Raw genomic sequence first — 22,715 nt, forward strand, 5'->3', positions numbered from 1 at the left:
TACACACAAAAATGTACAGAAAGTGAAATATTGCAATGTGCCTGATGAGAAATATACTGCAACTATTAAGAGCAGATTAGATACTACAGAATTTCAAGAGATCTTATATCTTACAGAATTACATTTTTGCGTGTCTTATGTCTTATAGAATCAATGAATTCAAATCAAGAAAAAAATTTAACTATATCAAGACATATTGCAATTAAATTCCTTAAAAATATGATGAACAGGTAATTTTATATAGAGCTATCAAGAAAAAGAGAGGAACAAATATAAGTATTATAGCAGACATACTATCAAGAATAATGTCACTCAGGTGGGGAAAGAAATATTTTTAAACTATTAAAATAAATATATTTAAATCATTGTATATATTTTTCTATTTATATATGTACATGTGTATATATGTGCATAAATCCTATATTAGACAAATATCAAACATATGCAAAAATAAAGATTATTTCAGCTATATGAAAGCTTAAAGAATTAAGCACCAGCAGATGAGTACTCAAAAAAGTGTTCAAATAAAACATTCAGAAAGAATGAATATGATACTTGATGGAAATTGCTACAGACCTAAAGGAATAAGGAGTCCCAGAAAATAACTGCCCAAAGAAATAATAAAGCAAGGAATCTATGGTCGTTAAAGTTATTGGTATTGAAAATAATGCTAAAGGCTAACTAAAGATCATGTAAATTTTATCTAGACCTTAACCTTGAACAAATGTGTCTTTAAGGCACAGGAAGGCAAGCATGAACACTGAATTGAAAAGAACACTCCAGTGATGTTCTAGTTGTTTTCACATATAGTAAAAATCATATGAATTTCTTTTATGCCATGAAAGCTTTGCTGGATTTTTTATGCAAGTTTCTACAGATAGGAGCCCATTCTGTTAATTTTATGTGCCACTCATTTAGTTTTATGGTACCATGTTATTCTAAGTAAAATGCTGCTGTGAAAGACATAAATACCCACTATTTCTCTTTCAAATAAGTGATATTTTGCACTATAATGCATGCTGCCAGATGTAATATAAACATAAATTTATCTGATTTTTAATACACTAGCAATAATATAATTTAGAAGTTGAAACACAAAAATTTGGCTAGAAAATGAAGCAGGGCCTTCCCTTGTCTCTAAAGAATATATATCCTACATTTATATCTACCTCTCTGTGTATGATGATAATAAAAAAATGTTAATGCCATCAAGTTGGTTAGTCTGTGAAGATTTTTATTTGATTTTTATTTATAATTATCATCTGCATAGACTCATTACAATATCTTTTCAGATCACCAACATTAAATCAAACACAATTTTTATTCACTCATGCTTTTTTAAATCATTTATGTCTCTGATGCCCCTTTAGTTATTATTTTAAAACTTACTAAAACCTCCCAGTTTTTATGGTCTCTTTTCAAATTTTAGGAAGATTCTAGCAATGCTCCATGAGAAACAGTATCAAGGAAAACCCAAGGAAACCTGAAGCTGGTGAAATGACTCTCTCTACCATGTTTGCAGCAAATGTATTTTCTCAGCTTACAAAGGCTTAATAATAATTGCCTTGCTTCTTTGAGCTTTATAGCATCTCATAAACCTGCCTTACCACTGTAGGAAGCTGAACAAGCTGTAAGTTGAATACAATGTGTAAACCATAGAGGGGGAGAAAAATAATACACAATTACTAAGAGATTTATGGACAGGTTTAATGTAAGACAGTGAATCTTTGCAGAAAGACTATATATATATATATGGAGCAGGCATTATAGCTTCAGTGTTATTAATGCTTCCTATGGAAATGAAGAAGGCAGGAACAAAAAAAGCAATTTGGTGCAGGGTGGGTAACACAGCTGAAAACATGCACGGTTTCTCTTCTTTATGAGAAAATAATACATATATCAACCAGTTTACCTCAAGATATTAGAAAACATAAAGCATGTCACAGTAGTTTATTTTGCTTCATGATAAATGGACAAATTGAACAACACTTGAAATATAAAGGTCTTTGGAGAAAGATCCATCATGTTAAAACCTGTTACTATGTGCACCTTGAAACTGTAACATGTGTCTGTGGAAGTTTCTTTCAGTTATGGTTCATATGATATATGCAGTCTGCAAAGAAATTGCTAGCTAGTATTGACACAAAATTGAAATTGCTTCTTTATATATCAGAGTAATATAATAATAACAAGTTGTCATATCCTATTGTTAAAACTCATTTAAGACTATGATATTGGGTGTTTATATTCAAGTATTTATTTATGTTTCTTTGAGATAAATCATTGATAATTATGGATACATAGAACGACCAGAAAAGATAATCTAAATTTAAAAATGAGCTAATATCAAGAATTAAAACCACAAATAAATGTTAGAGTCTGTAAACAAGTCAGGATGGCGCCTGGCAAATGTTAGAGTCTGTAAACAAGTCTGGATGGTGCCTGGCATTTTGCCAGAAGGAGTGGTTTGTGAAGTAATGCCAGGGAGCCATTAAGTGTGGAGATTCCTTATTGGTTGACTGCTGTATCCAGTTTATGTTAATTAGATAAGCTGTGTGGAATGTATATATACCCCTCCTGTCCTACAATAAACGGCTCCTACTCCTGCTGTATCAATGTACACATGTTGTTCGTCACCCCCCTGTTATTTTGCTGCAGCCGGACTGCGGCAAATAAAGACCAACAGTAGGTAGTTTATCCAAGAGACTTCATTCTGTTTATCACTTTCCACACTAATATCTGATTCTTCTATTTTTTATTATTCACATACGTCCTATAAGCAAACTGTGAACACCAAGAGAACACTCTCTTTTGTTTTTAATAGCACAGTTAACATTCTCTCAAGGCTCTTGAAGCCTAAAATGTATTCACATTCCATTTAAACTCTCTGAAGTAATACAGCCTAGCACCATTCTGATATGCTCTTTAGGTGGCCTTGGCTTCTCCAAGCACTTAAGCCCCACCTCATACCTAGCTCAAGTCCACCACCATCAGGAAGAAAAAAAGACCTTGAGAGGACTGCAATCCACAGAGGTGTTTATTCTTCAACTGTTAAGAATAAAAGCAATCAGCATAAACTAATTAAACATATAGCTGTCTCTTTTTTATTAAAGAATATAATCCAATTTAAATGTTTTGTCCTTGAAATGAAAAGCATTCAAAGCATCCTTAAAACACATCTGCTAATATCCTGGATGTTAGCTTAAAACACATTCTTACAGCACATTCTCTAATGTCCTGGATTAACCCTTTAGTTAACACATACCCACAGAACAGTGAAGCTTCAAGACACTCTATTACATGAATATACAGAATGTCCAACCTATTCCTTTTCATAACATAATAATGTGTTTTCTTTAATAACAAATCAATTACAATAGCATGTTAATGCCTTAAAAAATTACAGAAACCTAGTACATCTCTGCTAATTCTCACAAATGTACATACATTTTTTGTTTGCTTTCAAATAAATATTTTTATTTCTAATGGAGTAACTGGTATTACTCTACTTATGTTACTCATAAAATATATTTTACTTTTTTTGCAAAAAGAAGAATGTTTTGTTTTAATTAATTCTTAATTTTCTTCTTTTTTGTACTGAAGAGTGGACCCAGAAGTGCTCTGCCACAGAGACAGAAATATAACCTCAGCACTTTCATCTTTTATATATTTGTTTATTTATTGGTATTGGGGATTGAACCTAGGGACACTTAACTACTGTGCAACACCCCCAGTACTTTCCATATTTTATTTAGAGACAGGGTCTCACTAAGTTGCTTAGGCCCTTGCTAAGTTGCTGAGGCTAGCTTTGAAGTTGTGATCTTTCTGCCTCAGCCTCCCAAGACTCTGGGATTTTATCTTTTACTTTGAGAAAGGGTCTCTTTAAGTTGTCAGCAGTCCCACTATGCTGCTGAATCTGGCCTTGAACTTGGAATCCTCCTGAGTTGTTGGGATTACAGATGCATAATAACATACAATGTCAATATACAGCAAAAAAAAAAATTTGTTTCAGAAAATTTTAGTTAAATGTACAGAAAAATAATAAATCCATGTAAATTATTAAAAGAGATTTATAAGAAAATTATTTAAAAACGTACTGTAGAAAATTAACTTTACTCCATTAAAAGCAAGTTTATCATATATATACACATGCTAATTAAAATACAAATATCAAATTGCATTAATCTAAAATAAATTAATATTGCCACAGAAAAATTATGTGAAAGAAATATTTGAAAACAAGAATTACAACAATATTTATTCAAACACATGTTACTAAATGAACCAATACTTAAAAATATTTAACATCTTATCTAAAATATTGCTAATTATATTACAAGTTAAAGGACAGAGAGATACTGGAATTTGCGTTTATATAATATGTGGTAAGAGGGTATACATAATTAGTCTTAAATCTACACTAAGGAGAGTTCAATTTGTACACTATTTCCTTCAATCTTTCTTTGTGCAAATATAAAACAGTAAGAAAGGATACTAAAGTAGGTTGTTTTGAGAGAGCAGTTACTTCAAGTTTTATTTAAAAGGGCATGCTCTAAATATTCCTAGGAACTTCAAGATTCATAAGAAGCCACCTATAAAGAGAGCATTTCTAAAGTACAAGATTGATACTCTCCTAAGACATTTAAGGATGACTCATGCTCAACTGTCAGAAATTTCAGTGTTTATAATTTAATGGAGTTACATTTCAAATTACTTCATATATTAATTGTTTTACTTATTAGTGATCAATAATTTATACATTCATAATTATTCATTGCTCTGTAATTAAAACAAATGCATTTTCTCCATCAAAGGTTAAGAATGAAGTACTCATTAATGAATTTTACTCATTATTTGCAAGTCATTGATAATGTAATTTCCAATCTTTTACTTGAAATACAGAACTTTTTTTTAACATAAATATGTTTCTCAGACACCTTTACCAATAGCCTTAGGAAGAGGTATACATTTATTAGCTTATACATTTGCATACTTAACCTATTATGATTATTTGCTGTTTCTGCATTAAAAACAAAGCTAATCTGGGCTTAACAAATAATGTCAAGGGGATTCAGGTCTAGGTATATAAGAGGGAAAAGAATGGTTTGTCATTAATCCAATCCAAAAAGTATTTTATGCCTAAATGATTGAAGCAGTCTTGCTCTTTCTTAGTTTTATTAGTCAATTAATGTCAATTCCAACCAATATTTGAAATTAATTCATCACATGCACTTTTTCACCTCACTTTTTCTATTATCTACTAAAGAAAGGAAGGTTTAAATATGCAAAGATGAAACTGGCAAATCTGTTGCCCTGGAGGATGAATATACAAGTTAGGGAGACAGTGGCAAAAACAGCTTTCCTGTTTCGAAGGAAATAGAATAGATACACACCCATAAGGGTATGTGCATGCCTGGGAAACTTACTTCTTATAACTGCTGCAGAGAAATTGGGCCTTCTAAACAAAGTAACATAAAGCTCACTCTTGTTTTATGTAAGAAAATGAGGTGAAAATTTACACTACCTCTGTGGCATGACATTAGCCACAGAGAAATTAATGTGCAACCACTTTAGCACTGTAGAAATCCCTGGAGACCCCAAAAGCAGCAAACACATACAAAACAAATGTATGGTGAGCTTTTCATACTCCAGGACACAGAAGAATTCTATAGAAATACCACCTTGAACAATGATAAAATGAAACACCAGAATTTAGCAACGAAACTACAACACCAGGCAAGAAATCTAGTAGCAGGACCAGAATCAGATATGATGTAGATGTTGAAGTTATCAGATGAACTTAAAATAACTGTAATTAAAATATCCACAACTCTGATGGAAAAAGTAGACTTCATGCAAGAACAGATGGATAATGTAAGCAGAGAGATAGAAATGCTAAGAAATAATTGTAAAGGGAAATGAGAAGAATTGAAATATATCAACTGAAATGAAGAATACCTTGAATGGGCTTATCAGTAGACTAGACAGGAAAGAGGAATAAATCAGAGACCTTCATACAGGTCAGTGAAATGAGGAAAGAGACATGCAAATAAACAAAGGACAGAACATCCAAAATCTTTGGAACAACTTTCAATAAAAAAAAAATACATAGCCAATTGAAATTCCAGATGGAGAAAGGAAAGACTCAGAATGAAGTGGTACAAAAGTACCCAAGAGTATAAAACAAACAGTAATTTTTAAGGACTTGGGATATATAGATACTTTATTCTCAATACTCAACATTTTGTTACACATGTGAAAATTTTACTCACATAAATTGATGATGCCATATAAGCCATTAATTGATGGAATGATAAAAATCCACAACAGATTTTTTAAAGTGAAAGTAAATTGAATATTTGCAGGAACAAAGACTGAGAAGTTTGTAAAATAATGAAATAAAATAAAATCGTAGAAGAACACCAAGCATGACAAAAGAAGAGGAAAGAGAAAGAGTAGAAGGAGGAGGAGGAAGAAGAGGAGGAGGAGGAGAAAAGGAGAAAGAAGGAAGTAAAAAGAAAAAAAGACTACCTCTAGAAAGTACATATTTAATTTGAGATCATATTTGGATGTGAGATGTCTCCCCAAAGCTCACATGTGAGACAGTGCAAGAAGGTTCAGAGGAGAAATGTTTGGTTCCTAAGAGTCTTGACCTAATTAATAATTTAATCCCCTGATAGGGATTAACTGAGTGGTAACTGAAGTGGTGGTGTGTGGCTGGAAGAGGTGGGAATTGGGGCTTAGCTTTGGATATACCTTTGTATCTGGTGAGTACAGTCTCTCTCTTTCCTGATTACCAGGTGAGCTGTTTCCCTCTGCCACTGTCTTCAGCCATGATGTTCTGCTGCACCTCAATTGTGGATGAATGGATCTGGCCTTCTATGGACTAAGACCTCTGAAACTGTGAACTCTCAAAAATAAAATTTCCTTCTATACAGGTGCTCTGGTAGCATCCTTCAGTCACAGCAGTGAAGTAGCTAACTAAAATAGAGATCAAATTTAAATTGCAGATAGGAGAAAAATCTTGAGAGCAGCTGAAGGAAAAGCAATCTTACTTAGAGAGGAAAAAGGCTAGAATTATAGCACACTTCTCACTAGAAATCACTCACACAGAAGAGGGTGAAATAAAACATTTAAAGTGTTGAAAGAAAACAATGAAGAACAAAAACTACTAACCTCAAATTCTATATTTGGTGAAATTATCCTCATAAATTGAAGAAAAAAACACTTGTCAGGTAAACAAAATGAAGTGAATCTGTCACCAATACATAGAACTGCCTATAAGAAGTGGTAAAGAAGTTAGAAGGAAATGAGTGAGGGCAGACACTTGGATATACACCAAGGAAAGAAGACTTGAAGAAGTAATATCAGTGGTAAATCATATCTCCTAGCCTACATTCTTAACCACTCTAGATGATTACCACTTAAATCAATACAAGTAACTACATATTCACTAGTCTCTGTATCCCTCAGAATCTGCAGCCGAATAAATCTGGGACTTCTCATAGTTATCACGATCAGCAGCTGCTCATATCTCTTATTTAAAATGATTTAGAATTTGCATATAACCCATGCACATCCTTCTATGCACTTTATATAATTTCTAGGTTCCTTATAATACCCAATATAATGTAAATGCTATGTAAATAGTTGTTCTGGTATTGTTCAAGGAGTAATGATGAGAAAAATGTCTGTACAGGTTTAGTAGAGTTGCAGCAATTTCTTTAAAAATTGTTGCATCTGCAGTTCAGAATCCATGGACACGGAGGACCTCGCCTAATTCTTGAATGGTGTCAAGTGAGTGGATAAGTGATACACGACAGCACTGCCACAGGAGGAGTTGGAGGTAAAAGTTATTGACTAACTTTGCAACACATAAGACAGAATAGTGTTATTTGAAGGTAGAATTGTGCAAGTTATAAATGCATAATAAAAAGTCTAGAGCAACTAATGAATTTTTTTAAAGAAGTATCATCAGTGCACTAATGGAGGAGATAAAAAGGGATAATAAAATGCTCAATTAAAATTAAAGATGGCAGTAAAATGAGAGTAAAGAAACAAAGGATGAATTCAACAAATGAAAAATAGTTCAAGCTATATGTTTTAAGTATAATACAACTGCATCAATACACATTTTACATATGAAGAGACAAACATTAAGAGATTTTTCAGGGTAGATAAAAATTAACAAGACCTAACTGCATCTTCTCTAAGAGAAACTCAATTAAAATATAAACATTCAAATATATGGCTTGAAAAAAGATGTGGAGAAATATATACTGCACTAGAACTAACTAAAAAATGCAAGGTATGTGATTTTACAAATATTAGATTTCAGGATAAGCAAGATTACTAGGGTCAAAAAAAGGCATAGTATAACAACAAAGGGTCAATTTTGAAAAAGGCATAATGATGCTAAACATATATACACCTAACAACAGAGTATTAAAGCAGATGATGAATAAACTTAGAGAACTGAAAGGAAAAATAGAAATATTCACAATCACACATGAAAAAATGGGCTATCCATAATTTTCAGACCCATTGGACATAAAGTCACTTAGAGAATATTAAACTGGATCTAGTGCTCACTTTAGCAGCACATACACTAATACTGGAACAATACAGAGAAAATTAGTAGTGCCCCTATGCAAGATTACACACAAATTTGGAGAGCATTTCATATTTAAACAAACAAAAAACTGGTACAAATTGACACTTACAGAATTATTTTTTTCAATAATACCAAAATACATATTTCCCTAGAGCTTGCATAGGACATTTACTAAGATAAATCATGTTCTGAGCAGTAAAGCTCATGATTATTAATGAATTTATAAATACTAGATAACAAACAAAGTACTTTTCAGGCCACAAGTGAATTGAGCTAGAAATCAATAACAGAATGGTAGCTGGAAAATTCTCAGATATTTAGAAATTATCAACCTAGCATGAAATGACACAAATGTTTAAAAAAATGTCCCAGGAGAAATTAAAACCAATTTTGAATTGCATAAAAAAAATACAATCTACCAAAAATTTGTAAGCAACAGAAAGAGTGTTTAGAAGCATGATCATAATATTTAATGTACAGTAAGCAAATCCAAAATTAATAATGTAAATTTTCATCTTAGAAATCTAGGGATGATCAATTTATGTTCCTGAAAAAAATAAAGAATAAGAGCAGAATTTGATGAAATTTTAATCAGTAAAACAAAAGAAAATATCAATAAAACCAAAAGCTGATTATATTAATATTTTAAAAGTTATTAAAATTTATAAATTTATAAACTTTTAGAAAATTATTTCTATAAAAATTTATGAACTTCTAGACTACCCAACAAAGAGAAAACACTCAAATTATCAATAATAGAAATGAAAAAAGCAGTTCTGTTCCTGGTTACATTGACAGATTAATGAAAGAATACTAATGATCTCAATGTTCATAAATTCGTTAACTTAGATGAATTAGACAAATGTCTTGAAAGATACAAATTACCAAAATGCATGCAAAGATAAATGGATAATACAAATAGTCCAGTATCTATCAAACTTAAGTAATGATTAAATCCTTCCAAAAAATCCACTAAATTAGACAATCTCACTGAGTTCTAAAAAAATATTAAACAGAAATAATATAAATTCTCCAAATGTCTTCCTGAAAATAGAAGCAGAAAGAATATTTCCCAGCTCATTTTATAAAATCAGTATTATCATAATACCAAAAGCAAATAAAGGAATTATGAGAAAGAAAACCACTTACAAATACCTCTCATGATTATAGACACAGAAGCCTTTAACAAAACGTTAGCAAACTAAATTCAACAATGTTTATAGACGATTATACACCCTGACCCAGAGTGATTTATTCCAAATACTTAAGCTGGTATAATGCTGTAAAAATAGTCAATGTAATCTACCATGTCAAGATGCTATAAGGGAAAAATCATACAATCTTTCTAATCAATTAAAATAAAGCATTTGATAAAATCCAAGACCGACCCATTATAGTTAAAAAAAATAATAACTTTCAGAAAATTGTAGACTGCAGTTTTGTCAACATTATAAAAAATCTCCAGCTCATGTTCTATTTTGAGTGAAAGACTGGACATTTTACCCCTACAAATGAGAGCAAGGACATGATGTCCTCTGTCACAATTACTAATCAGTATCATTATGGAAGGCATAGCTGGTATGAAAAGAGAGGGGGTGACAGAGAGAGATGCAGAGAGAGAGAAAGAAGGAAATTGATTTATAGATTGGAATGAAAAAATAGAATGTCTAATTTTGCAAGGAGAAACAATAAATCCACTGACCTAACTATAGATATATTTGACATAGGACATTTTTGAAATGATTGTCTCCCTCAATTGCACTGGGTTTGTATCATTATTAAAGAAATAAAAATATCAGTTTGAGACTCAACACTGTGCTCCTGCTAATCTGACCTATTCCTTCCTTACCTGGGGCAGAAAATATCTACTTATATTTATAAATAAATACAAAGATGGAGAATTGTAAGAGATTTTGGAAAGGGCATTAAAACACAGCATTTTCCAAAATTCTCTTCTTACTGTATCTCATCTATAAAACTGAATTAACAAGTGTCTATAAGCCAGGTGTGGTGGTGCACACCTGCAATCCCAGCTGCTCAGGAGGCTCAGGCAGGAGGATCCCGAGATGAAAACTCCAGCCTCAGCAATTTAAAAAGGACCTAAGCAATCAGCAAGACACACTGGCTCAAAAAAAAAAAAAAAAAAAGCTGGGTAAGTAGTTCAGTACTGAAGCAGTGAGGCCCTGGGTTTAATCCCTGGTACCAAACAATAACAATGAAGATGATGATGATGAAGATGATGGTGATGATGATATCTACATTAGGATATATTTGAAATAGTGTGGTGCTCATCACTTAATAATAATAATAAAATAGAATGAGTCCACTTACTGAAAGCTAATGGAAATGGAAGGCTACTAAGATTAAATGCCTGGTAAAGAGGAAATAATGGAATTATTCTTAAAGACAATAGTACAACATGGCAATGGCATGAAACATGGGTTTGCAGAATCTCAAGGGATCAGTTTACATTTGAGGACCATGTAGAGGAAACCAACTTCCTTATAATCCTTACATGTCTTCCTTATTGTCTTCTGAGAAAGGACACAGCTACTGGGGAAGCTCCAGCAGGGCGAGGACATTACTGGAAGAGAAATGGAGCTGAGTGCTTCTCAGAAGTGAGAGAAGAGGTGACCTAAGAAGCATCCAGCCACATTCTTATCCATTTGAATTCAGAATTAAAGGACCTTGAGGGTGACTGCTCTTTAATTTCCACCACTTTAATTTCCTTTTATGAACAGTTGTGAGAAATAGGAGCAAAAAAATGGTCTAAGCTTCGTCTTGCCTGCAAGCTGTCCTATACTGGAATCATGAGAACTGAATCGGAACTTCGGATCAGGAAGGAAACAGGAGCACTTTCCAGATGAGAACATGGATCTGAAATTTCCTGTTTTCCTTGTGACCCTTTCTAGTGGCGATGGCCATTGATTTTAAAGCAAGAAGGTGTTGTAGGTGCATTAACATATTTCTACAATAGATAGTCTTTGGAAATTAGACCTTTCTACTGCTATCTGAAGTTAAAAATATGTTCATAATTCTAAGACAGGACATTCTTTCATTTTTTTTCCCTGTGAATTCCTACATCACAGAGAACTTAGAAAGAAGTCAGTTATCCACTCTTCATATTTTTATCTAGATGTTCAGTTTGTCAATTCTTCCCCCTACCCCATCCTTTCTCTAAACTCTTAGTACTATGATCAATGAAGCAAAGTTAATCTGGAAATTTTTTAGGAATCTGTTTTTTTTTTATTCTGTTATCAAAACACAGACTTATTGAAATATAAGTTAATGGACAAAGAACTGAACGTAGTTGATGTGTGCACTTTGGGCTTTGGCCAACACTCAGGAATGATGCTTTCAGCACAGCCAAAGTCATAGGTCTCTCAGACACCTTCAGAGACTACTGTGTTCCTTGTTTATTATTTTGTCTATGTGATAAGAACAGTTAACAAGAAAACAAAGTTTTGAATGAGTGATACTTTAGCTTCAGTTCTGCTAAACATGATAAATAAGTTCAAAAGAACTTTTTTGCAAAAAACAGTGCTTATTCAAGAGCCATATGCTGCTAAAAAGAAGGGGACATGTCAGACAGCTTATTGTACTTATGAAAGGCAAAGATACCTAATGACTTTAATAGACACTCTGCTAGCTGAAAAAGAAAAGAAAAAGGTTAGTTTTCATCACAATTTTTTTTATTTAAGTGTTTGAGTTGATTTAAAGGAACAACCAAAATTTCGTTACTAAAGGAATAACCAAACTCATTCTCATTTTGTCAATATTTCGAGTTAAATTTTGAGATTCCTACTGAGCACCAAATTGAAAAACCTTCTTTTACTAAATCATAATATATATCTCATTGCAGTTGTGCTAAATTACCTATTTTCAAAGACAAGAGTTATTATTTTAATTACAGCTATAGAAAAAAACTCTTTCAGTCATTCCCTGTTACATAAATACCATTGTTCCTAAATCTCTCATTTCAGATAAAGAAAAATATTCTGACATTCATGCAACAGAAACTGGCCATACTTGCTATTTCTTCAATTGACACTTGATTTGAACTTAGAGCATCTTCAAAAAGCAAGCATATATATATATATATATACTGAGGGCTGAACCCAGGGGCATTTTACCACCAAGCTATATCCTGCCGCAGTCCGGCTGCAGCAAAATAACTGGGGGGTGACGAGCAACTTGTGTAGATTGATACAGCAGGAGTAGGAGCCGTTTATTGCAGGACAGGAGCAGTATTTATACATTCCACACAGCTTATCTAATTAGCATAAACTAGATACATCAGTCAACCAATAAGGAATCTCCACACTTAATGGCTCGCTTTTGTTACTTCTCAAACCACTCCCTCTGGCATTTTGCCAGGCACCATCCAGACTTGTTTACAAACTCTAACATTCCCCTGGCAAAATGCCAGGTGTTATTTTGACTTGTTCACAGACTCTAACAATATCCCTAATACATTTTATTTTATTTTATTGTTTTAATTTTGAGACAGGGTCTTGGTAAGTTGCTGATGGTCTCATTAAATTCCTGAGCCTGGCCTCAAACCTGCCATCTTCCTGCCTCAACCTTCTTAGTCACTGGGATTATAGGTGATGTCACCATACCAGCTCTACTGCATGCATTTTTAAAAGCTCGTGGAACAAGGCTGCCAAATGAGATTCTTTCTTCATTTTCAAGTGCTTTGTTTTCAATAGTCAGGGCTGTGCTGCTGGCCAGTGACTGGTAAATATTGGTCAACCTCTATATTTTCCTCTTTTCCTTGGCATTTAATTAAAAAAAAAAATGTATGTGTCTTATGTTCAATTCACAATCTCTCTCTCTCTTTCTCTCCCTTTTCCTCATTCAAGATCTTCAGAATTTCAATCTCTCTGTGTGCTCTCTTTCAATTATCTGATTAGATAAATTATTAGCCTCTTGAGTAATAAGGGAAGAGCCAGCGTGCTACAACTCACATCTGGAGTGGGAGAGGGAGGTGTTGCTGGGAATACTGGTAGAATAGGTACTCTTTCTATCCTGAAGCACAGCAGACAGGAGAATAGGAAGACTTGAACTGCAAGAAAATAACAAGTTCTTGTTTCACTTGAGGAATTGCATATACAAAAGTCAGGTGAAAACTAGAAGCATTTTCATTTTGAAATAATAATCCAATGTAAAAAAAAAACTGAGTTCAAAGCATGTTTATTCAATACATATATATGTATTGAATAAACATGTGTGTATATATATGTGTGTATATATATATATATATATATATATATATATATATATATATAGTATCCCTCTACAGTGCATACATATATAATATTTATAAATATGTATAATATATATATATATATATATATATATATATATATATATATATATATATATATATATATATATTCCCTCTACAGCACCTTTATTTTGTTTGATTGTTTGTTTGTTTGTTTGTTTTGTTTATTTTCATGTGGTGCTGAGGATCGAACCCAGTGCCTCACACATGCAAGGCAAGTGCTGTACCACTGAGCCACAACCCCAGCCCTTATTCACATATTTTTTAAAGCAGAGAAATCACATGGGATTTGTTTGAATATGACACAGTGATATTACAGATGTTCACATTTTATGTTGCTACCTTCAGCTTACAGAGCTAATTTTTTTTTAACAGATGAAAATCCATCACACTGATGAACTGCCCAGTACTACAGGTTCATCTCTCCCCCTCGCAGTCACACTCCATTTCTGAAGAACAGAGACTCCTGCTAAGCCAGGCACATTCTCTAATATGCCCCGCTTTTTTCAATACGATGCTTCCTCTCCTTGGGGTATTCTACTTTCTGCTGCTCTCCTCCCCACCCTACATGTGTCTGCTTGGAAATCTCGTCTGTTGAAGCCTGTGTTCAAGTTCCAGTTTTAATACTGTATCTTTTCAGGTTGCTGCTGGTTTCTTTCACTTTCTCAGGATTCTGGTGTATTTTCCTGCATAACGTGTTATAAGCATTGTCTTACTTCATCACATAGAGCTGCTTGAACCCTGACTGCAGGAACTTTCTCTCCCTCTTTGCCTCTTTTAGCAAGCACATATTTAAAATACATTTGTTAAATTGTTGAGGGAAGTGTTCTGAGTGGTAAAAACATTACTGAATACTATTGGAGAAGGTTTTTTTTTTTTTTGAATAAGTGTTCTCATAGAGAGTGGTTTTAACAGAAGTTTAAAACACTAAAAATGAATGGGAAATCTGCTCCTCTTACAGTACACTTCCCTACAGGGCTTCAGTCTTGTAAAGTGTCCATGTGCCTCCTGCAGCAGGCCACATGGCAGGCTGCCTTGTCATCCATGCAGGGATAGAAACTGATATACATGGATAACTAAACCATGCTGAATATTTTTCCCACCAATCATAATTATATGACCCCACATTCCACTGGGAACTACTTGGGTTAAATGATTTAACTGTGTCACAAAAATATTCTCCATCAATGTGTGGATTTATTCAGAATATTATAAACCACAAAATTTTAGTTGAAAACCCAAATAATAAATGTTTTGTACCATGTAAATATTCATATACAAGGTACTAGATAAATATGCTAGCTTAAACAAATTTAAGCTTAAGCATTACATAAATAAATAGAAGTTTATTTAAAATGTTATATTGTGTTTAGACAGAAGAGAAAACGCAATGAATTTGGTCTCAGGGATATTCATTCTTTCTCTTCAAGGCTTCCAAAAAGAAACAAGAAATTACCTAAAGTGGGAAAGCAAAATTTACTTGCATATACACTTTAGGGATTCAAAGATTTCAGTTTTGCTCTCTTTCCATTCATCCATTCTAGAAGTTTAGACTACTTTGTTTCTCAAAATGTAGTCTGAAGATCCGAAGAATTATCATCACACGGGAGCTCATTAGAAACTGAGACTTACAAGGCCCATCTCAGACCTACAGATTTCTTAGCTGCATATTAACAAGGTCCCTGAGTGATTCCTACAAACGTTAAAATTCCAAAGTGTGGTCTAGTGAACACTCTTCACACCTGTGGGACTGTGCTCCACCTTCAGCAGCATAGCTGTCACCTGAATAGCATTTTATGTGTTTTTTTTTTTTCATTTTTTCTTTTAAAAAATAAAATAATAATAGCTGTTGCTCAGGTAAAGGACCTGTGTGTGTGTGTGTGTGTATGTAAGAGAGAGAGAGAGAGAGAGAGAGAGAGAGAAACAGAGTGAGAAAAATGAATAAGTAGAAAATACATAAACACACAGGTTTTTAAGTTAAACACGTGAATATATTTTCCTTGATGCCTGTTACAGGGGTTGGAAAGAGGCCTCTTAAACAAGAGCCTGACTACACAGCTCACTCACCTGACTGTAGTCAGCAAACATGGAGAAAAGAGGAACCTTGCCCCTTATCACCTTAAAAGTCTCCTTAAATCTCCAACCCACCTCTGTTAGTGCATGGAGATGGCTGCCCTCAGGGATGTCCAGGAGGGACACTTGGCAGCAGAGGCAGGGGCACAGGGTTGGGCCAAGGACAGATCAGCTCCCAGGAGGAAATTGGGTGACACCACAGTTCTTGTCTGTGGACACCAGATGTGTTCAGCTGTTTTAGTCTCCCCAACTAACTAATTAACTTTGCTGAAAAAAAAATATTAATAAAAAATAAAAATATTTAACAAAGTCCTTACTTCTCTTTTTCCTTGCTGAAAGCTTTACTAATTTAGTCAATAGTCTTGGATATGCCAAGGAAATTCTCACTTCATTAAATGGGTTCAGAGAGAGCTTTAAGTTTTTTCCTTTGCCACAGCCATGAACCTGTGAGTGATTCCCTTACCTTCTTGCTGTATGGGTGTGCAACTATATAAAAGGTAAACACCTTCCTCTGAATATCAGATAAAAAAATATGGTTGAAAATCCTTTTACAAAGTACAAATGTTGTACCCACATAATTATTTTAAAATATAGCTTAAACACAGGACACTTAAGGGATTTTAAAAGAAAATCAATCAATCACAAATTTATTGTCCACCAATGCTACATATATGTTGTAATCAGGTTATTTTTGTTGTTGTTGTTGCTCTGATGAAAAGAACAACTAAGATGAGAAAAACTTTATTTTGGCCCATGGTTTCAGAGGTTTAATCCATGGTCAGTTGATTATTTGACTCTGAGCCTGAGACAAGGGCAGAGCACATAAACCCCAAAGGCACAGCCCTAGTGCATGCTTCCTTCAGCCACACCATACCTGCCTACAGTTGATCCATATCAGTGGATTAATTCACAATATCAAATGAAAATCATTAATTTAAAATGAACGACTTACTTCTTTTTTCTACTTATTTGTAAAGAAACTACTTTGTTGACTACAGAAAATCCTAAAATAGGGCTAAAGGGGATGGGAGACCAGCTCACGTACAGCAGTGTGCACTAATAAGAACTGGTTTCAGCCATGTCTTGGTGGTAGTGATCTTTAGAGTTCTGAATGTATTTAAGAGTTTTTAAGAATGCCCTCAGAATACCACCCAAATAATTCAATCCTATCTTCAAATCAGAGTGAAATACAAGATGTATTTCACTTTTATTCCTGATTTAAAACTAGAAAACATAGAAGAAACAACTGCATTAAATTTCACATGTATACACAACACATACACACATGCACACACACACCCTATCAGGGATATTTCACTGTGCTAATTCTGCCTTTCTTAGGAGATAAATCAAGTATTAGAGAAGCACCTAAAATTTGTTTTTTTTTTTTATTGACATCTGCAGCTTGTACAAGAGGCTCTGTTGGGGTTTTAGGGGTTCTAGTAAATTACTTCTCTTTTGTCCTCATTGGGGTAAATTGAAAAGGAGATCAGTAGAACAGCAATATTACTGATAAACTTAGGCTAAGGAGGGTGACCAATGAGCTCCATAACTCTCTGGGTTGCCACATTCTATTCCAAGTCTAGATCCCATGCAGTTCATCTGAGCAGGTACGCAACGCTCACAGCCTTTTAGGAGAAAGGATACAACAAATGCAGCATTGAGAACTGCTAGTTTCTCCTCATGACGTGAAGTCAGTAAGTGTAGAATAAGACATAATATAAAAACACTATAAATATAGTGTCACTCTGGTGGAGGCCACTGGAACACACAGGGAAGGGGAAGAAGTAATCCCCTAGTGTTTTAGTCAACTTTTTATCTGCCATGACCAAAAGACTCAACAAGAACAATTACAGGAGGAAAAGTTTATTTGGGGGCTCAGAGTTTTGGAAGTCCCAGTCCAAAGATGGCCGACCCCATTGTTGTGAGCCCAACATGAAACAGAACACCATGGCAGAAGGGTGTGGTGGAGCAAAGTAGCTGGGTACATGGCACCAGGAAGCAAAGAGAGAGCATTCCTCATCAAGGATGAAATATATACCCCAAAAGCATGCCCCTAGGGACCCACCTCATCCAGCCACACACTATCTGCTTACAGTTACCACCAACTTCATCCCTAACAGGGGGTTAATGCACTGATTAGGTTACACCTCTTGTAACCCAATCATTTCATCTCTAGACTTTCTTGCATTGTATCACATGTGAGCATTTAGGGAACACCTAGTATCTTAACCACAACACCCAATCAACAATTACGCACATGAGCTCTTCTACATACATACACACATATCTGAGAAAACTGACTGTTGAAAAGTATTGAAACAACAGAGATTTATAAAGCTATTATAAAGCCAGCCAGACAATAAGAAGTGTGATTACTTCTTATATTTACATTGTATTGAAAACTTGAAAAAGAAGTTTCATATATATAAACTTATTAGGTAGATCTCAAATCTTTGAGGAGTAGGAAGTGGGGGATAAGCTCTCTTCCCTGTGACAATAATGCCAGAATTAGAATACTAGGTTGTATAAAACATGATATGTGCAGAAAAGCACTTCAAAGAAATCTGGTAAAGAGCATTGACAAATTGCAAGTAAAGCACAGACTGGATTAGCGTTCCATGTATTTTAGTTTCATCTGTCAATATTTCTAATCTCATGAGAAATATTTCAAATACAAATCTCTCCAATTTTCTTAAAGAAATACTTTTATTTTTCTCAGTAATTGCATTTTAATTAACCTCCACTCCAAGTAAAATGCATACGGCTAAAAGTTTTAGCTATCAATACAAAAAGTTTGATATTTCCACTGTGCACATCCTGGGATGTGAGGCCACCTCAGTCCCAATGATGAGCATTGTTTCCCCTTATTGATGGGCCAAAGAACACCAACATTATTGTGGAAATCTGCCATCAGCTCAGTCCACACTAAAGAGATATTTTGAGATATTATATTTTCAAAGTTAATGCTGCAAATGTGCTGTTTTTCTTTTAGTTGCTTAACTTATTGAAAAATCACAGCAGAATTCTGTTGCTCCTGGGCATGCCAACTTTCAAGACTACCTCCTATTTTTAGTATATGATATGTGCTTAAAAACTGGCAAAATTTCCAAAACTATTTTGTGTCTGGGAAATCTGGTAGATAAAGCATAATTTAAAGACACATATTTTCTTTCTAGAGTGAAAATCTTCAAGCATTAGAATCTAAAGTTTAATATTGCTTGGTCTGCTTTCTGAATTTGAAATACTTCAAAATTTATTAAGAGGTTTGTTTGTCCTACATAAGACCATAAGAAGATATAGTAACCCCTCCTGTGTAATAAATTTGAATACTCAGGATAATTCTGAGCTGGTCTAACTGCAATCCATCTTTACCCCAAGTCTCTGCATTCTCCAATTTATGCACCTTCTGGTGGTTGAATCAAGTTGATGTAATGCTTATTTTCTTAGAACATAACAAACCAACACAAACCTTACTAGGGCTGCAAATATATTTAGGAAAACATATAAATCATTGCTTGTCAAAGATTAAAGCTAATTTAAGCTTAGTATCTGGAAACACTTAAAGATTTTATTCTTTCAGTCACTGCCTGTTAAATTAGGTGCCTTGTTAATGAAATTTAATCATTGTTATTCAAGGCTATAAAATGTTCTGGGTAGCAATACTTTTAGGATGTGAGGCATGGAATGGAATAGTAACACCTTTCTAATTCCGCAAACACTGTTTATTACAAAGATACAATATGTAGAGATAGATTACCATTACTATGATGAGAGGTATATAATTTTTTAGCATTTCTCAGGATATATTCATTATCATGGGTGAAGTATACATGAATTTGTGTACCCTCCAAAATTTAATTTATATGTTAACATGATCAAATGACATTTTTCTGCTGAGTGTCATCCAGTTTGTCATATTTTGTCTTCTTCTCTTACTTTATTTTGGAAAATAAGTATATGTGTCTTTGTTAAATGTGGTATTCAGCAGGAAGTCCAACATTTGGTGGTTTTACTGCAGAGTTAGAACATTTAACTAGATCCCATGCTTGGTGTTTATCCTTACTGTCCTCCAGGTGTACCTTGGGTGGTTTTTAAGGTAGAAATCAAAGTGCATCTGGTATTGTAATTCATTTATTTATTCAATAGTTGACTCTCATTTATTCTACAAACAGGCAATGATTTTACTAGTACGTGTCAGGATTTCTTTGAAAGAACAATGTTCCCATATAAGTGGTGTCTGTAGGGTAGCAGGCATCAGGATTCTAGGGTCTCCATTCTTTCCAGGTTGTATTCAGCAGAAGAAGGAAGGAAATCAGATGATGGAATTAAGTTGCTAAAATATCAGCTGTGAACACTTTTTAAAGCAGTCTAATGCTATATTGCTTAATTAGCATATTTATATATGTATGTATGCAATAAAGTATACATATATATATGCTTTACTGCACAAACATCCAAGTGCATCAGATTTATCCAACTTAGAAATCCTCACTCAGCTTGATTCTTTCATTCTTTCTACATTATTGTGACATCAATTTTGATTCATGCTATTTTATTTTGCAGAGTCTCGTGGGCTCCTTTTAAACTATTTTGGTGTCCTGCTACAGATGTTCCTCTACTTCAATTCATTTGCTTTCTTCAAACCAGTCCCCTCTTATAACACACAAATATGCATGCGTGCATGCACACACTCACACAACACACATAATGATTAAAATCATTCTAATAAAACATAAACTTGATCATATTGCCCTGCTACTTAAAAACACTCATTGATCCCTTACTTCCCTGAAAGCAAAAATTCAAATACTTTAGCACCTTCAAATTCAGTTCCAACAAAGCTGTCCAGAAATATCAGTAGTTATATATTCTTTTGTTTCTGTCATCTTCTAACACACATACATTTTCATTTTTGTCTGATTAAGGTTCATCACAGACACAGGAGTATTAATAATCTCTAATCCGTGTTCATCTGTATAATATTATCCTTAATTTAAACTTCCTATGTGCATAGAAATGTCTTGCTTCAAGGCAATTTTAAGTCTTTCCTAATCTGTCTTCTCACAATAATTTATGGGTTAATATATCCAGCTAACCCATCAATTATGCAATCAACAATTTTATCACCTACCATGTGTCAGGCACTGTCTTGTACTTTAGGAAAAACTGTAGCAGTGAACAAAGGATATAAGGTCCCTGACTACTTGGAATCTAAAAAATAACAGATACCATTTGTACTAGTCAGCTTTCTGTTACCATAGCAAACACCTGGAATAATTAACTTATAAAGACAGAAGATTTAGCTTAGCTCACAGGTTTGAAGATTCCAGTCCATGATTGATTGACCCTGCAGCTTTGGGCCTGTGGTGGCACATCATGGCAGGACCATATGGCAGAATGAAATTACTTCCCTAATAGCTCCTGCACTGCCCCAAGACTCTGACGGCAAGGAGACCATCTTCATATGCAGCCCTAGTCCTGAATCTCCTCAAAATTTATTCACCCTTTGGCATTGCATTTTTAGGAACAGGATATGGACTAATACACTAATGACAGTTGCATATACAACAGCTATGAGTAGGCAAATCATATTCATAAGAAAATGTGTCAACTAGCAAAATGTATAAATTTATGTCATTCTCACTGAATGTGGGCATCCAGTTTGATAACTGTGGTCAGCTGAAACAGCAGGATGGGCACCCCAACTTTTTGATTAAAAGTATGAATAAATGATGCTGAGTTATCACTGCATTTGCAGTTGACCAAAGAGACAAGCCTTTGAGAAATTCTCTCTTTCAAAAATTCGGATGTATAGAATGGACATGTCTCCATTTATTGAGGAAGTTTTGATATTTTTACACATGTCCAGTGTTGACACACAAAGTCACTTTCAGGACATGAAGGATGCATGAAACAAACTGAAACTCTCAACATCTTTACACAATTTATGTCTGCCATGTTGGAAAGATGTGAAGAGGAAACACATAAGAGAACAAATTAAAAACAATGCTGGCAACTTAAAACAGTGAGGAAAGACTCAAAATAGAAAACAAGTAGAGGAAAAAAATGTTAAAAATGTAAAATAAAATTCAACATCTGAAAAAGTAGATACATTATGGACAATTACAGACAGTCCATGTCAGCTGGATGGCTTCAATGATGTTTACCTGTATTTTGAAACTTTGCATCAGGATAAATAACTGCTCTTTTCTTTGACAGCAAGACTGTCCTAAGAAAATAGATGATATTCAGTATCTACATGGTGAGTCTTCCCCACTTAGTCTACTCCAACCACATTAATCTCTGGAATCATCCCCACAGACTCACACAAAATAATGCTTTACCAGATCTCTCCATCTTTGTTTTATCTCCCATCACACAACTGTACTGTGTACAAACAAATCCACACCAATCCCTTCACCAGAATTCAATTTTCTACCCCTTTTATGTATCCATTTTCTTAAATGGAAACTGTATTTTTTAAGATTTTGGCTTTCAAGATTTTAATGTTTGGGAATTAAATCTTTCTGAACTGTATTTTTTTTTAATTTTAGACTCCAGGTATTTGATTGTTTGATATTTAAACATTTGGGAATACAACATGGGGTTTGGGATTGTGTCTTTTGGGATTATGATTGGCACTGGTAAAGCACAGATGATGAGTCTGGGCAAAGAAGATTGACAGTGGTGGAATTGGGGGCATCTGCTGAGCCTTGAGAATTGTTGAATTGAATT

General features: G+C 34.0%; 1 non-coding gene across 1 annotated transcript; it reads left to right on the forward strand.

Annotated features, from left to right (window-relative positions):
* The first annotated feature begins 8,584 nt into the window (after positions 1-8,584).
* LOC124084636 (U6 spliceosomal RNA) lies at positions 8,585-8,690 on the forward strand. The gene has a single exon (XR_006849174.1). It is a non-coding gene; the product is annotated as a U6 spliceosomal RNA (small nuclear RNA).
* The last annotated feature ends 14,025 nt before the right edge of the window (positions 8,691-22,715 follow it).

Source organism: Marmota monax, unplaced genomic scaffold (genome assembly GCF_021218885.2).
Source record: "Marmota monax isolate L192 unplaced genomic scaffold, Marmota_monax_Labrador192_F-V1.1 WCK01_AAM20220418_F8-fsc00022, whole genome shotgun sequence".
Taxonomy (NCBI): domain Eukaryota; kingdom Metazoa; phylum Chordata; class Mammalia; order Rodentia; family Sciuridae; genus Marmota; species Marmota monax.